Genomic DNA, 15,771 nt, shown 5'->3' with positions numbered 1-15,771 from the left:
TTGCTGAGTAAAAACTAATAATAATAAGAAATAACAAGACGACATGTACATGAATACTCTGGTATGACAATTCTGAGAAGTGTTTTCTAGTTATACTCAGACCTATAATCTGTTTCTTCTAAAAAAGGGTTAAAAAAAAATCAGTGTGGGAATTATTAAGCTTCACTAAACAAAAGGGAGAAAAGACAAGAGCAAATTTTAGGGCAGTAATTTTTGAAATGAGAGAAAAAAATTACAGAATAAAATTTCAAAATTGTGTGTCTAATTGATTTATTTTTAATTGGAGAAAACTTATGTATCATGTAGAAGAAATATCTAATATAATCTCTGAGCATTTATTTTTTTCTTTTTTGTAAGCCAAATTAACTGACCAATATTGAAGTATATCTTGACATTTCGAATAGTTACTGCATACCAATAAACAGAAATGTATATTTATACACGTCTTCACAAAACAAAAAACAAAAATGCAGTACACAAAGTATGATGAAACATGGGATCCAGAATACGAAAGCTATTTTGAAATTTTTATCCCTAGTTCCGGTTCTTGATAACCTAAAAAGGGGTATTAATCTGATCACAAAAAATGCGGTGTTACATACAGCAAACACCTGAGGCTACATTTTGTAAATGTACAACTAAGACAAGAGCATTCAAGCAGTCTAAAATTGCACTTTTACTTGGAATTTTAAAAATACTATGAAAGGCAAACAAGTGAAAATCAATGCTATTAGGAAGACTAACACCTTACACCTTCTCTCTAGTGCCCTCTCCCCAATATTATATAAACATATCTTTTAAAAAGAGTAGAGCGGCTGGGGCAACACCTTTCCCTACCATTGTTTTCCAGTGATAACATAGGACTTTCCTAGCCCTTGCAATGGAAAATGAATTATCAATTTCCACAGAGTAACATGGATAATACAAATAATATACATCTCTTGGAACTTATAACCTACATGCCCACAAATGTAAAAACCCGAATCTTCCTCTTATCTAGCATCACATAAAGGAAAAATATTTTGAATGCTATGGATTTTATTTAGGTGCTAGTGCATTCTCAAGCTTTAAGTGTAGTATTTTAAATAAAGAAAGCCTTCACTTCTTTTTAAAAATGGCTTATGAGACAAAACAATCCTTCACCCTCACTCTTCAAAACAAACAAAAAAAACCCATAAACCAAAGCACTAAAAAATATGGTTAAATTTAACCAGCCTGGTGAATTTTAAAGCCTTTCCCCACCCCATCCTCAAAACTCCGTAAGTCACATAGTAATTTAAATTAAAATTAAAATATAAAACCCCAAATAACAACATTCAAAAAAAAAAAAAACAAAAACCCCCCAAACCCACTAGTTCTGATATCATAGATAAAATCACATTTACAATAGAAATGGGGTCTCCTACAACTTCTTTAAGTCAAATTTTATAGAGAGGATAATTAGCACCTTTCATGAAATTTTCATGAGACGATGCAAAATAAACAGCTTTGAAAAAAGGAAATGAACAAAGATTCTGTAATTGCAATTCCTGTTACAAAGGCAATACAAAATACTATGATTTATAAACTCAGCTATTTCACTCAATATAAGTTTTATTTATAGCCCTACAGAGATTTATAAAAGTCATGGGATCTTTTCATTTGAATATTTTCTAACAATGCATATTTGACCTAATGTGAGACTACAAACTCTTAAGTTTCAAAATTTCAACCGCTATTCATAAAAGAAAATTTCTATTAAATTAAAAATATTTTAAAAAGTATCCTCAGCTATCTTGTTTATCACTGAGTTTAGTGATTTTCTTTTGAAAACCACACCCGCCTTTTATCAAGATGCAATTAAACGGAATGACAAGTTTGGTAATAAACAGAAATATATTGACGGCTGTCTCAAGCAACATTAAACAAAAATCAACTGAAAACCCACCACGTAAGACACAACACACCCACTCTGCCGCACGCAATATATTTCTTCACAGTGAATTTATCAAGGAATCATACATAGGCACCTGCGCATACTTACCTGTTGTACTGCCTAAATTAAGCAACGTAAATTTCCTGTAAATCAAGTTTTAAATCTACAGCAATGGCTGAATTACCAAATCCTATGTATCTGAAGTTAGATGTGAATAAAAATTTAAATACATCCAATTTTTATGGACAATGTGGAGGAGCTCATCCTTAAGAAAAATCAAAGTTTCTCTTCATCAAAATAAAAGAAACAGTTCTCCCGTCATCTGCATCGAACAAACATGTAGCTGAAGCTGAAAAATTTGTTAAAATTAAAAAACAAAAAAGCCCCAAAACAAAACAAAAAACCTAGATACTACAGTCAGTTTTCAACCAGTAGAGAACAGGGGCAAACACACAAAAAGTCTTGCCATTTCAGCCCCGTAGAATCGCAATTTTTGAGAAAACTGCCTCTCCGGTTTTAGTTTTAATACACATTTTGGAACCATTCGAAAGTCCTTTATGGAAGAAAAAAACAGTACACTCCAGCTCCCCCCCGCCCCCCCGCAACTCCCCGTCCGAACGTTTCCCATTTCCGTGGTTCTCTGAAAGTGTAATTTTTGGAGAGCCGAGCGTCCTCGGCGGCGTTCGCCATCAGACCCCCGGGCCCGCCGCCGGGCAGCCAATCAGGGGGTCACGAGGCCGGGGTTCGGGGAGCTCCGTTAGATACAATTTGAAAACCACGACCGCGCGCTCTCCCATTCTCCTCGGGGACGGGCTCTCCGCGAGGGCGGGTCCTCGGGGCTCCACAGAAACCGACGCGTCGGCCGCGCCGTCGGCTGCGGGGGTGCCCCGGGGGTGCCCGGGGGGAGCCCGGGGGCAGGTGGGCCGCCCCGGGGGCAGGGGCTCGGCGCGTCCCGGGCGCCCGCGGAACTCGGCGCCCCCGCCCCCGCCCCGCGCGGCCCCCGCGGGCGACACGCACACGCCGGGCCCTCGCCCTCCGCCTCGAGCGCGCGGGCCCGAGGGGGCGGCGGCGGAAGCCCAGGTGGGGGCACCGGGCCGTTCGGCGGTGCGCGCCGGGGGACCCCGCGGAGACCCCGCGGAGACCCCGAGGCGCCCGCCCGCCGCGCCCCCGAGGAGCGGTCTGAGGAGAGCGCGGGCGGCTGAGGGACTCCGCGGCCCGCGCCCCCTGAGGGAGACACCGGAGCCAGGAGCCAACGTCCAGCCCCGGGCCGGGCCGGGGTCGCCGCAGCCGCAGCCGCAGCCGCCGCCGCCGCCGCCGCGCCGCGCGCTCGCTTCTCCGCGGGCCTCAAGTGTTCCTGTCACGGGAAGACGGCGGCCCCGGGCGGCTCCGCGGGGCACGTGGGGGAGGGGACGGCGGCCCGGCTGACAGGGCGGCGGGGCGGCGGCCGCCCCGTCGCAGCGCCCGCGCCCCGCGCCCGCGCCCCCGCCCCGCGCTCCCGCCACATTCCGCCGCCGCCGCCGCCCGCACTCGCCGGGGCGCCCCCGAGCCCAGCGCCGCGCGCCCGCGGCCGGGACGGGACGAGGCGGGCGGACCCGGGACCCGGCCCCCGGCCCCCGCGCCCGCCGCCGCCCAGCACTCCCGCCGTTACTTCTTCAGGCTCTTACCGTGGCGGCGCCCCGCGGACGGCCCTCGGCTCCCAGGAATTTGGGGCGATTTTTTTTTTTTTTGGTGATTTTTTTTTTTCCCCCTGAGGAGTCCCAGGAGCGCTCCGATGTCGGACAGGTCACCCCGTCTCTCCCGCTGGATGGAGGAGACCAGGCATCACTCGAAAATGGCGCCGAAAGCGCTGAGGCTCCTCATTCAAATTCGTTAGAGCCAACCCCGCCGCCGCGGGGCATGCCGGGAACGCGGGCTGCCTCCACAGCTGTCAAGGCCGCCTCCTCGCCCCGCTCCGGCTTTCCCGGCACTTCTGCGCACGCGCACACTCCCCCCCGCCCCCCGGCGCTCCCCCCCACCAGCTCCGCGCCTCGGACATGCGCAGAGCCGTCGCTGCCGGCCGCTCGCTTGCTCCGCTTCCTCCGTCTCACGCCTCCGACCTCCTCTCCCGCGCGTGCGTGCAGCGCCCGGGCTCCGCGGCGGACGTGGAAGAGCCGGCCGCGGGCTGCGGGGACCCGGGGCCGCGGGGGGGCCTGTCAGCCGATGCGCGCTGATCCTACTGTCCGGGGAAAGCAAAACGGGGGTGCAGCTTGGGCGGAAAAGAAAACCGCTCGGTGGGCAGGGGCTGACCTCCCGAGTGCGGAGTGGGTCTCTAACACCCGGTGGGCGCTACACGTGTGCTTAGGGCAGCCCCGCCCGGGCGCCGAGCGCCTGCTGAGCGCCAGCGCTTTGGGGGAGCGGGAGCGGGAGCGGTTGCACGCTGAGCCTCAGCGGAGCCGGACGAGGTAGGTCCCGTCGTCGCTCCCGGTCTGGGCGGACAGACTCGGCGGGACTCGCCCCCCCCCCCCCCAGGCGCAGGTGGGAAGGAGCACGTGCAGGAGCGCGCAGATGTCGGACCCGAGCGGGAGCGCCGGCCCGTGTGCGTCCGGCTGTGCGGGGCAGGCAGAGCACACGCGGGAGGCGTGGCGCCCTAACCCCGGCTCCGGGCCTCCCGCTGCAGTCCACGTCCTCCTGTCCCGCTCGTCCTGGAACGGCTCCGTCTTGGGGAGCTGAACGGGCGCTCCTGGCCCGTCACTTGGTGTGAGGACGATGACGATGATGATGATGATGATTTTCCCCTTAAAGGGTGGGAAGGGACCTGAGACTGGCAAAGACGGGTTTCCATTGTGCAAACCCGTTGGTTAAAGCCCCCGTAGCTGGACACCCGGCCCCGCGGCTCTCGGGCTGGGCCCCGAGCGAACGAACGCTCTGCGGACGCTCAGCACAGCCCAGTTAGAAGACTCTACTGTCATTTTACACTTGAGGACACCCGAGGCTCAGATTGAGAAATTTGCCCCTGAATCTTAACGAGCACCAAGTAGAAGCACAACAAGCACGAGACCTAGGCAAATCTGTGCTCACCGTTAAAAAAACTGGGAGCTAGGATAGGACAATCAGGGATGATAAGGTGGTATTTTAGCAAACTTTCCTTAAAAAAAACCTCTTTTCATTATTCATGGGGTTGGGAGAGTTAGCCCCTCCGCCACCAGGCTGGTTAAAATGAAAATGAAAACAAAACCACTGCCATTGATTGTGAATTACCACGTTTTAAGATTATTTTTTGACTTTTTTTTTCTCTCTCTCCCTGATCCCAAGTTATAATGAATTTTCTAAAGAATCTAACAGTTTAAACTCTGGGGGACATTGTCACATTCCCCACCCCCCCGGTTTTTGTTGCAAAACAACTTGTGATGGACCATCACTGTCGGAGCATACAAAAATATACATCGTTGCGAGGGTTAAAGGAGACGATGGATATTGAAAGTGCCTGACGAAATGGGAGAAGGCTTGCGTGATTGGCATTATTGAGTTGCAATTAGAAAAGAAACTATTTTAATAATCTGAGATCTTCGAGAAATAACACTGCAGAGTGGTACGTTTGCCTTATATCTCTATGGTACTTTGGAGCACTGGTTAAATGCGTGGACTCTAAATCCAAACTGCCTGGATTTGGATCTCAACTCTGTTACTTACTAGCTTTGTGACACTATGTGAGTTATTATTTTTTCTCAGTTTGCTCTTTTGTAAAAGGAGTAATGTCATTATTTCATTGGGTTGTTGTAAGGATGTAAATGAGTAATATAGTAAAAGCATTTGAATAGCGTCTGGTATATTAGTAAATGTTAGCTGTTGTTGTGAGTCAGTCATTAACACTTATCTTGTAAAAGAGCTTCTTGTGTTTTAAAAAGTTTTAAGTTAACGCCATTAAGAGTTAAGCATTTGTGTTCAAAAGCCCCTTAAGATGATAAATCAGCCTGACAAATTATTCTTGCCGAATAGGAGTAATGGTTTCTGCCAGATGAATAAGGATGTTAATTTGTTTCATTGTTTCATAAGAGTATCATATGGAAATGGAATAGTTTTGTTGCTTTTTCTAATTATTAAAATTAAGGGGGAGGCAAAGGGGAAAATCAGACGTCTAAAATATAAAGTAGAACCTATCCAAATTTCTATTATCCAGAAATAAATACATATTCTTTTTTCTTTAAAAATGTTATCTGTGGTGAGAATCGGCTTGAGGTAGTCTGGATAAGTGGTATATATGGGGAGCCTATTTACACAGTTGAACTTGGTGAACTGGTAAATGTTTGATCTAGCCCCCTTTTAGATATATTGTGGCAAGAGAATTCTAAAGTGATGATGATTCCTACTGTGTGTCAGCTAAGCATGTCTATGCATTTCCCCCTTGAATCAAAATAACATGTGAGGCTGGTGCAATTATCTCCATTTTGCACAGAGTAAGTTTACAGGGAGGTTACTTTAAGAAGATTTGAGCCCTGTTTTGTTTAAGATAATTCGACAAACCAAAAACCCTTCATAAGTCTTCTCGATTCACCAAAATGGGAGAAAACAAAATCGGGTAACATGGTTCCTATGCCTGAACAAAAAGCCCAATTGGAAAAAAATATTTTGAAAACCAAGAAGTTTATGTTTGGCCACAAGGGGGTGCAAATAATTGAGCTGAATTTTAAGGGGAAAAAGAGTGCTTTAACTTCAGAATATCAAATTCACAGGTAAAAACTAGTGAGAATACCTTAGCCAAACTTTAATAGTCCACATAGTTGTGTGCTTTATGGGAAAAAAGAACTCAATTATTTAGGAACTCAATTAGGGCAGAAGTTTTCAGCTTTCTTTATCTTAAATATGGTGAAGAGTGAACAGCCCTACCCCCACCCGTTTCCACCCACCCCATTTGTGTCTCTGCATACTCTTTACTTGTCATAACAGTAGAACTGAAGTCATAATTTAAAATCTGAGGTTTTACTTGGAAACGAATGCAATCACCAGCAAACGAATGGTAAATATGGGTAGTGTGGAGAACAGAGGTTTTATAATTTCAATGCTTTCGTTCCCTCCTGCTGTTTCTAATGAGTAAGCTACAACTGATGGAATGTTGGCTTCAACATATTAACTTATTTAGATAAAACTATGAAAGCTATAGGTCTGTTCATCTTTTACACAAGAATGAAGACCTTTGAAGAAAACATTTTTAACTGTAGCTTGACAACTTAGTATATACTGGAGAATGTTTTAAAAACAATTTGCTTATATTTTTTTTTTTTTACAGATTTTATTTATTTGAGAGAGAGAGAGAGAGAGCGCGCGCGAGCGAGAGAGCAGGAGGGAGAGGGAGAAGGAGGAGCAGACTCACCTGTGAACAGGAAGCCTGATACAGGGCTCCATGACCCGAGCTAAAGGCAGATGCTTAACCTACTGGGCCACCCAGATGCCCCTTTTAGATTTTTTTTTTTAAGATTTATTTATTCATGAGACACACACACACACACAGAGAGAGAGAGAGAGAGAGGCAGAGACACAGGCAGAGGGAGAAGCAGGCTCCATGCAGGGTGCCTGATGTGGGACTCGATCCCGGGTCTCCAGGATCACACCCTAGGCTGAAGGCAGCGTTAAACCACTGAGCTACCTGGGCTGCCCTTAGATGGGTTTTAAAGTAACTTTTATTTTCCTGTTGGTCTTGTTTCTCTAAGGTGGACTTAATTTTTTAAAAATCTTTTTACTTAGAAATAATCTAAAATTGGGTCACTCTGGTGGCTCAGTCAGTTAAGAGTACCATTTATGATTTTGGCTCAGGTCATTATCTCTTGGGTCCTGGGAGCCAGGGAGGAGTCTACTTGAGATTCTTTCCCTTTGCCCCTCCCTCTCCTCAAATAAATAAATCTTTTAAGAAAGGAAATAATTTAAAATTTACAGAAAGTTACAAAAATAGGTCAAAGAGCATCCTTATCATTTGCTTGCTCTTGTGCAGGGTCTCTCTCTCACCACATACATGTAAACTTACATATAACTTTTTTCTGAACCATTTGAAGTTAAGTTATATACATCTTGGCCTGCCACCCATGAATACTTGAGTGTATTTCCTATCAATTCACAAATTTATATTGAAATAATACTTCAATCTACCACCATGTTCCAATTTTGTAGCTTGACCTTGGAGCATTTCCCCCTCCAGTATAGGAGCCAGTCTGGGGTCAGGTTTTTTATGACTCACTTGAAGGTAAGTTTAGTTATATCATGACCTTTCACCTCTAAAAATCTAAGTCTGTATCCAGATTAAGGGAATAGGAGCACTTTTAGTATGGGTACTATGCCTTTATGATATGCCTACATCTTTTTTTTTTTTTTTTTGAGCACTTTCTTACTTTCTGGTATAATAAGATGTTCCATGTTTATCTTATTTTTACTCCACCCCAACCCTGGAATTAGCCTTTTCTCTAAGGAGCCCTGTTTCCTGTTAGTACAGAATAGTATTAGAGACCAATGCTAGGTATGCTCATACTAATGAGGTGTCTCTGCTGCTTGGATCTTTCATAAGACTGAACCAGGAAATATATACATATATACAAAATATATACACAAGCAAAATGTACATACATGCGACTGTGTATACACTTATGTACATACGTATATTAATGATGTCGGTTTATTTTTAAATTACCTTCATTATAATTGAGAAGATACCGTAGCAACCATTTATAAAGTTCTGAATAAAGGCAACAAAATCACAATTCACATAAACCACTCATACAATTTTCATGTTCCCTTTTAGTCAATATCTATACATATAATTTTAAAGGGTCACAGTGTGAAATCAGTTTTCTTTGTCTTTTTCCACTTAACATGTCGTTAGCATCTGTGAGTTACTATATCATTTATGATTTTCATTCTAAATTGCTCTGCTACATTGTCATTTAGCAGATTCTAACATTCTTCTATTGCTGGACGTTTAGATTGTTTCTAGCATTTTGCTTTATAAATAATTCTGATGTGAACATTTTTTATGCATATACTGTTGCTGATTGATTTTCCTATTTATTTGCTTATTTATTGGAAGACTTCCCAGAAGTGGGAATACCAGTTCCCATAGGTAGGTATGTCCTCCTTGATGTGTTTTGGCACACAGATTTAATCAAACACTTACCAAAGTCCACATTGGGGTTGGATATATAAAGATGAAAAATATGTAGTTCCTGATAGGAAGGAACTGAAAGTCTAATGGAAGATAGATAAATTCTCTAAAAATGACAAATAAATATAGACAAAGAGTAAACCAGGTTAGAAATAAATGATTCAGGAAAGCTTTTCAGGGGTAGAGCTGTATCTTGAGGGACACATCAACGGAGCCTTAAAGGATTGGGGTTATTCCAGTGTGAAAGAGAGTAGAAATAGGCCATAGAAAGCATTTTAAACATAACTGTTGGGAGTGTAAGAAGACAGGAATCAGGAAGGACTTGCATGTTCAAGAAAATTCAGGTAGTTTGATTTGTTGCATGGCTTTGGAGGAGTTGAGAAACTTTAGCCTGATCGAGTGGATAGAGGTTAAACCATGAAGGGCCTTGCAGGTCACCTTTATAAAATGCAATTGAAAAATCTCAAGCCAGTGAGGAATATGATCAGATATATATTTTAGAAACTCGCTTTAACAAGGATACTGGAAAACAGATTCGAAAGTGTGAGAGCGGTGGTTGAGTCCTTCAGATGCTATTGTAGAATCCAGGCAAGCAATAAAAAGAGTAGTTGAACTAAAGAAGTAGAAATGGGGATGACATTAAGTACAAAAGGGACTGAATTTGTTTATTCAGTATCAAAATGTAGTTATTTCCAGATAATTAGCACCTACTCTGTGTCATGTATTGTGCAAGGTACTAAAAATATTATAGTCACAGTTCCTCACCTTATGCAGTCTAGTGAGAGAAACAGTGTTTGAGTTAATAGTCTTACAAATTACAACCGAGATAAGTCCTATAACAAAAATACAGATGCAGTGAAAGCATACACCACCATGGAGACCTAACACTTGAAGTTTAAGTAAGGCCTTCCCAAGGTGAGACAGTTATGCCGAGGCTTTGGAATTAGCTAGGCCAAAAAGAGGGGAAGAACATTCTAAGCAAAGGAAGAGTGTAAGTTAACATACTGAGCAGGAAGGACCGGTAAATTCAATGCCCATCTGGCTAGAACAGAGTAAGTAAGAATGGAAAAAGCTGGAAGGTTAGGACGTAAAGAGGAGGTTTAGGAGGCTTTGTTTACGGAGAAGTGAGAGGAGGAGATCTGTCACAGGACTCCGAGGTTTCTGGTGTGGGCAACTGAATGGCTGTGGGCCATTTCCTGAGATAAGGAAAGGAGAACAGAGGTGATGGATTTTGATACATGAAGTTTTGATTTTGAGATGCCTGTGAGTCAAGTGTATCTTCCCACCCTCACTTTACAGATAGCTAGGTATTAGGATTGGATTTTCATTTAGAAGTCTGGAATTTAGGGTAAAGGTCTAGTTTATATGTTGTCTATAGATTTACTAGTTGACTAGATTTACAGGTGGTAGTTTATGGGATTGGATGAGGTCGTGAAGATATGTAGAATCTCAGAGAACAATGTTTGGTACCTACACAAAAATAAATACACAGGAAATAATTCACTATATACTAAAGACATGAAAAACTGAAAAATATTTTGAACTTATAAAGCAGATAATGGGTTAATATCCTTGATGTACAAAGAGATAAGTCTATAAGAAAAATAGAATAGTTATCACATACACAGTAAACAAAAGAAGGAAAGCAAATACAAAAAAAAATTATGAAAAGTTGAAAAAGCAAAACCTGAAAGTGAAAGTAAAGACATTTGTAAGTTTTCACCATCTATCTCATTGCTATTGGATTACTTTTTAAAATCAATAATTGAGGACATTGTTAAGAGACTGGGAGGTGCTGAGGGACTGATGGATCATATAAGTCTTACAAATCTATTTTTAAAGCATTTGCTTCTCTTCTTCATAAAAAATTAGATCCCACTTGTTAGCATTACTTTAGTGTTGTGACCACAGTCACAGAACTTAAGAGAGATAGAGAATCCAAATGGATGATCTTAAGGTGTCCAAAGATATGCAAAATGAGCTATTTTAAATAGTGATGAGAGTTAGCTACAATCTTAGTGGTTGTTGGTAGAATTGTTATCTATAGTTTGAATCTGGGTGATATACATTGGTAAGATCACCTCTTTTGGGGGGCTCTGATAATTAACCTCATTGCCTGCGATGGTAACCCTAACTTGCTTGAGATGACCGTTTTTACCAGTAAGTCATAGTTTTAACCCCAGGAAGATATAAATTAAATGTAGAATGATTTAGTAAATCAAGCATATCCTTATAGCATAGGAGTGATCTGTTTCAAGTTCTTGTAATGTTTAAGAAAATTAGGCAAGGATCAGTTTATTTCAATTAAAAAATAGTATTATGGGTATTATGGAAGTAGAACAGATTCATACATAGTATTTTCAACTCTGATTTAAGGTTATAGAAGTATAAGGGTTCCTCCCCACCCCACCCATGTCAAGAATTGTTTTGCTTCCATATCTTGAGCACAGATTATGAGACTGATCTAAAATTCATTTACAATTAATAGTGGTTAATATTTACTGAATAAATATAAGCTCTCCCCACCCCCTTTACCAATAAGGATACCTGGAAAAGGATAAACCCACTTACTTCAGTTATCTACTTTCCAAAAAATTCATGTAAACATGCTGCCTTTTGATGAAATATTAAATATAATGTTTTGGGATATTGTTTTTGAAATAATAGGATTGGAGTTATAGAATCTTAATAGTTAAAATATGTCAAAGTGCCCCCTGCAGCTGTTGAGAATTAATTCATTCTCACCTATGTGTGGTAACCTTTTAAATATGACCACTATTGGGGCACCTGGCTGGCTCAGTTGGAAGAGTATATGAGACTCTTGATCTCAGGGTCATGAATTCCACATGTTGGGCATAGAGATTACTAAAAAAATAAATAAACTAAAAAAAATATGATCACTATTATTTTCAACCTTGAAGACAACTGAATCCCCTGCCCTCCAAATATCTTTAGTTTCCTTGGTTGGTTTATGATTTTATTTTATTTTATTTATTTTTTTTTTTAATTTTTTTAAAATTTTTATTTATTTATGATAGTCACAGAGAGAGAGAGAGGCAGAGACACAGGCAGAGGGAGAAGCAGGCTCCATGCACCGGGAGCCCGACATGGGATTCGATCCTGGGTCTCCAGGATCGCGCCCTGGGCCAAAGGCAGGCGCCAAACCGCTGCGCCACCCAGGGATCCCTGGTTTATGATTTTAAACCCGTCACCATCTTGGCTTCCTTCTCATTATGCTCCAGTTTAACATCACCCCTCTCAAAAACTGACACACCCAGAACAGTGAATTGTATACCATATATGGTCCAAAATATACCAGGTGTTAGTTAACTTTTTGTTCTAGCCATTAAAATGTCTATATCAGGGGAACAGTTTAAGATAATAAAAAGGATTGGTAAATAATAGAAATGGATCTATTGATCCTTTATCAAAAGAAAATGGAAGGATTTTATTTTTTATTTTTTATTTTTTTAATTTTTATTTATTTATGATAGTCACACAGAGAGAGAGAGGCAGAGACACAAGCAGAGGGAGAAGCAGGCTCCATGCACCGGGAGCCTGATGTGGGATTCGATCCCGGGTCTCCAGGATCACGCCCTGGGCCAAAGGCAGGCGCCAAACCGCTGTGCCACCCAGGGATCCCTGGAAGGATTTTAATAAAATAAACTTCACATTGAGTAAAAACTTTGAAAAATTATAACTCATGATCTACTCAGAGACCTTCTTAACTTGGGGTGAGCCTTGTCTTGGAAGTTGAGAAGGACAGGAAACCAGGAATCTATTATCATTCATTTCTTATTTATTTTTGGTAAACAGAAGTAAAATTGAGACCCTCTGGTCTCTAGGAGATATGACTCAGAATTGTGATGAGTTCCCTATGACATGTAAAAAAAAAAATATTTCTTTCATGTAGCATAAATCTATAGGGAAATGAGAATAAAAATATAGCACATTCTTGGCAAAGAAATGTTTATGTGTTTAAAACAAATGAACTTTTTAAGGTGGTTCTGAAGAAGTAATTTATTTTAAATAGGTGAACAGTTTACAGCTCTTGTGGGAATACTTTTTCCTCACTTTTCTTCATCATAGGATTAGTCCTATGTTTTTAATTTAAGTCCTCTAATTTTTGCTGTTAACATTTAATTTACTTGATGACCCTATACTGTTAACTTTTGACCCAGTAAACCCAGGATGGTATATACCTACTTTTAAGGAAACTCTTAAAGAAAAGTGGTTCAAAGCATCATACATACTAATTTTCCCTCCTTTTTGGAGGATGTAGTTTCTAAGCATAGGATTTTCTTTAACAATTAGATGTTTATGCCATTGTCAAAACAACCCAAAGCTCATGTGACTTAACTGCAGTATTTTTAATAAACTGCAAAACTGCTGATATAATATGGTATATATATAAAACTTTTCCTTGACAAGAAATTCTTGTGGCATATGACTAAATCTAATGATTCTCTCATCTACCTTTATTTATACTCATATCTTCTTTGAAAGGAAAGGAATATAAAAATTGAAAGTTCCTAAAGTTTAACCCTTTAGATATAAAAAAAATTAGTAATACAGTTGTTAATTATGATAAGGTTCAAAGCTTCTTGTAAATCACTTGATGTAAAAATACTTTTATATGCCCTTGACACTAGGTTTATGGACTCACTTTTGAACATCCCCCCCACCCAATTATAAAATACATCTGCATTAAAGAATATTGAAAAAAATCAGGAATGATTTGGAAGGCATTGCTTCTGAAAGCTCCTTAAAAATAAACCATTTTCCTCTTTCCCAATTGACAAAGGAAAACTCTGTATTTGTCTTTTGTATTTTGGTATTATTGAATTCATTCATTTTATTATTATTAAATACTATACTTTGTTTTTCCTCTTCAGGAAAATTTGTATCATGTGGAATAGATGGTTCCATCTTTCGGACATCAGAGAGCAAAGTAGAAAAGACTTGGGGAAGCAATTGGACCCTCTGACCCTCCTAGGCAAGGATGGCTGTGGGGATGCATTCACTTTCATCATTTTGGAAGCATAGATAGGTTGAGTGCTGTCAATGACGATAGAATAGGAATGAAAGGAAGCTCAGTTTATAGAAAAAACTCAGTTTTTTAGTTTATCTAATTCCTAATGTGGTATATGTGTATAGGTATGTGTTTGGTATGTGTTTTAAAGAAATACTGGTGAACTAACATAGTATAACATTATATTTTGTTATATAAACTTAATATAAATCCTATTATTGAACTTTTAACATGCAGCTTAATAATTACTTTGGGGGGAACGTGATTTATTTATGTTTTTTTTCTTTTTAAAAAATATTTTATTTGAATTCAATTTGCCAGCATATAGTATAACACCCAGTGCTCATCCCATCAGCAGCTTAATAATTATTATGATCATCTTTTGCCATGTTTGCTTTATTCAAAAGTAAACATGTAGTAAAGCAACAAATGCTATGTCATAAAAACTTAGATACAGGAGTATAAACAAGGTTGCTGATCTGTGGGAATAGTGGAAGCTATTTTTGCTTCTATGTAAGTCTTCGTGGTTTGCGAATAAGGTAACATGGTTGCAATATCATAATTGAAATACTAGGGGAAATGTAAAATGTGCTCTATTATTATATATTACTATTGCAATAATTATTATTAGGTAAATGGAAGTAGTTTTATGTGGTTTTACAGTCATGAGGGGAAAGAATAAGATTTTGGACTAGGATAGATAGATAGAGGCGGGGAGAATCTAGAATGACTTCCTAGTTCCTGGCTTGACTCTAGAGTATAACAGTGGTATAGTTAACTAGGATAGAGGCAAATAGAGGAAGAGGGATTTTTTCTTATGTGTATGTGTGTATAGGATATGGAATAGAAAACTGGGGAAGGGGAAGGAGATGAGAAACTCATTGAAGACATATTGAATATCAAAGATTGTCCCTGGGATATCCATAGAGAGAAGTTCAGTAGGGAGCTCAGCATGTGCCTCTGAAGCTTAGGAGAAACGTTGGGGCTGGAAGAGAATGTCACTAAATAGGTAATAGTTGAAATTTTGGGGGAACTGGATGTCCTTGCTTATGGAAACTGAATATAGTGAGGAAATGAGAAACAAATTAGTAAATGGGCAAAGTAAGATAAGGCAGCAAAAAAATTAAGAATAAATAGGATGGAAGGGAACATCAACAGAGCTCAGTGTTGTAGAATACAGTGGGAGAGAGGATTCAGTAAAAAAGGAGTCCAGAGTATTGATTATGCCCCCTTTTTTTTTGCCCTCACAAATTAAGAGTCATGAGGGCAAGGACTATGTCTTATTTAATACTGCAAATATTTTGATTAATGGATAAACAAATGATGACCTCATCATTTTGAATATTTATTCATGTTGAATTAGTGTTTTTGGAAACTTGAGTGTTTCTTACTACAAGCAGTTGCTACTCAAGAATATACAAGATAAGCAAGATATAGAAAAAAATTAATAATCCTAATAATCCTAACCCAGAAATAACAACTGTTAACTCCGTTTTCAAATTTTTATACTTGTTTGTTGTTCATCCTAGAAATGAATATTTAGCTATAATATCCTTTAATGGCTGAGTAAGTATTCCATATGGAATAAGGATGTACTATAATTTTGGCAATTTCTTATTTGAGGGTATTATATTTATGTTTTTCTCTATTTGTAAAAGGGACAATCTAATAGTTACTTTTTTTGCTTTATTTCCTTAGGAT

General features: G+C 40.5%; 1 protein-coding gene across 28 annotated transcripts in view; it reads right to left on the bottom strand.

Moving 5' to 3' along the window:
* LOC125753350 (uncharacterized) overlaps positions 1–3,879 on the bottom strand; it is a 90,108-nt gene extending 86,229 nt beyond the window's left edge. For 7 of the 28 annotated variants that reach the window (XR_007404957.1, XR_007404958.1, XR_007404951.1 and 4 more), the window contains exon 1: positions 2,024–2,847. The gene's annotated coding sequence lies outside the window, so the exon portion shown is untranslated. Of the gene's footprint in view, positions 1–2,023; positions 2,990–3,579 lie in introns of those variants that run through there. The other 21 variants (XR_007404966.1, XR_007404967.1, XR_007404968.1 and 18 more) reach the window with 19 other exon arrangements.
* Positions 3,880–15,771: the final 11,892 nt, after the last annotated feature.

This window comes from Canis lupus, chromosome 22, assembly GCF_003254725.2.
Source record: "Canis lupus dingo isolate Sandy chromosome 22, ASM325472v2, whole genome shotgun sequence".
NCBI lineage: Eukaryota > Metazoa > Chordata > Mammalia > Carnivora > Canidae > Canis > Canis lupus.
This window is presented reverse-complemented; position numbering and strand designations above follow the sequence as displayed.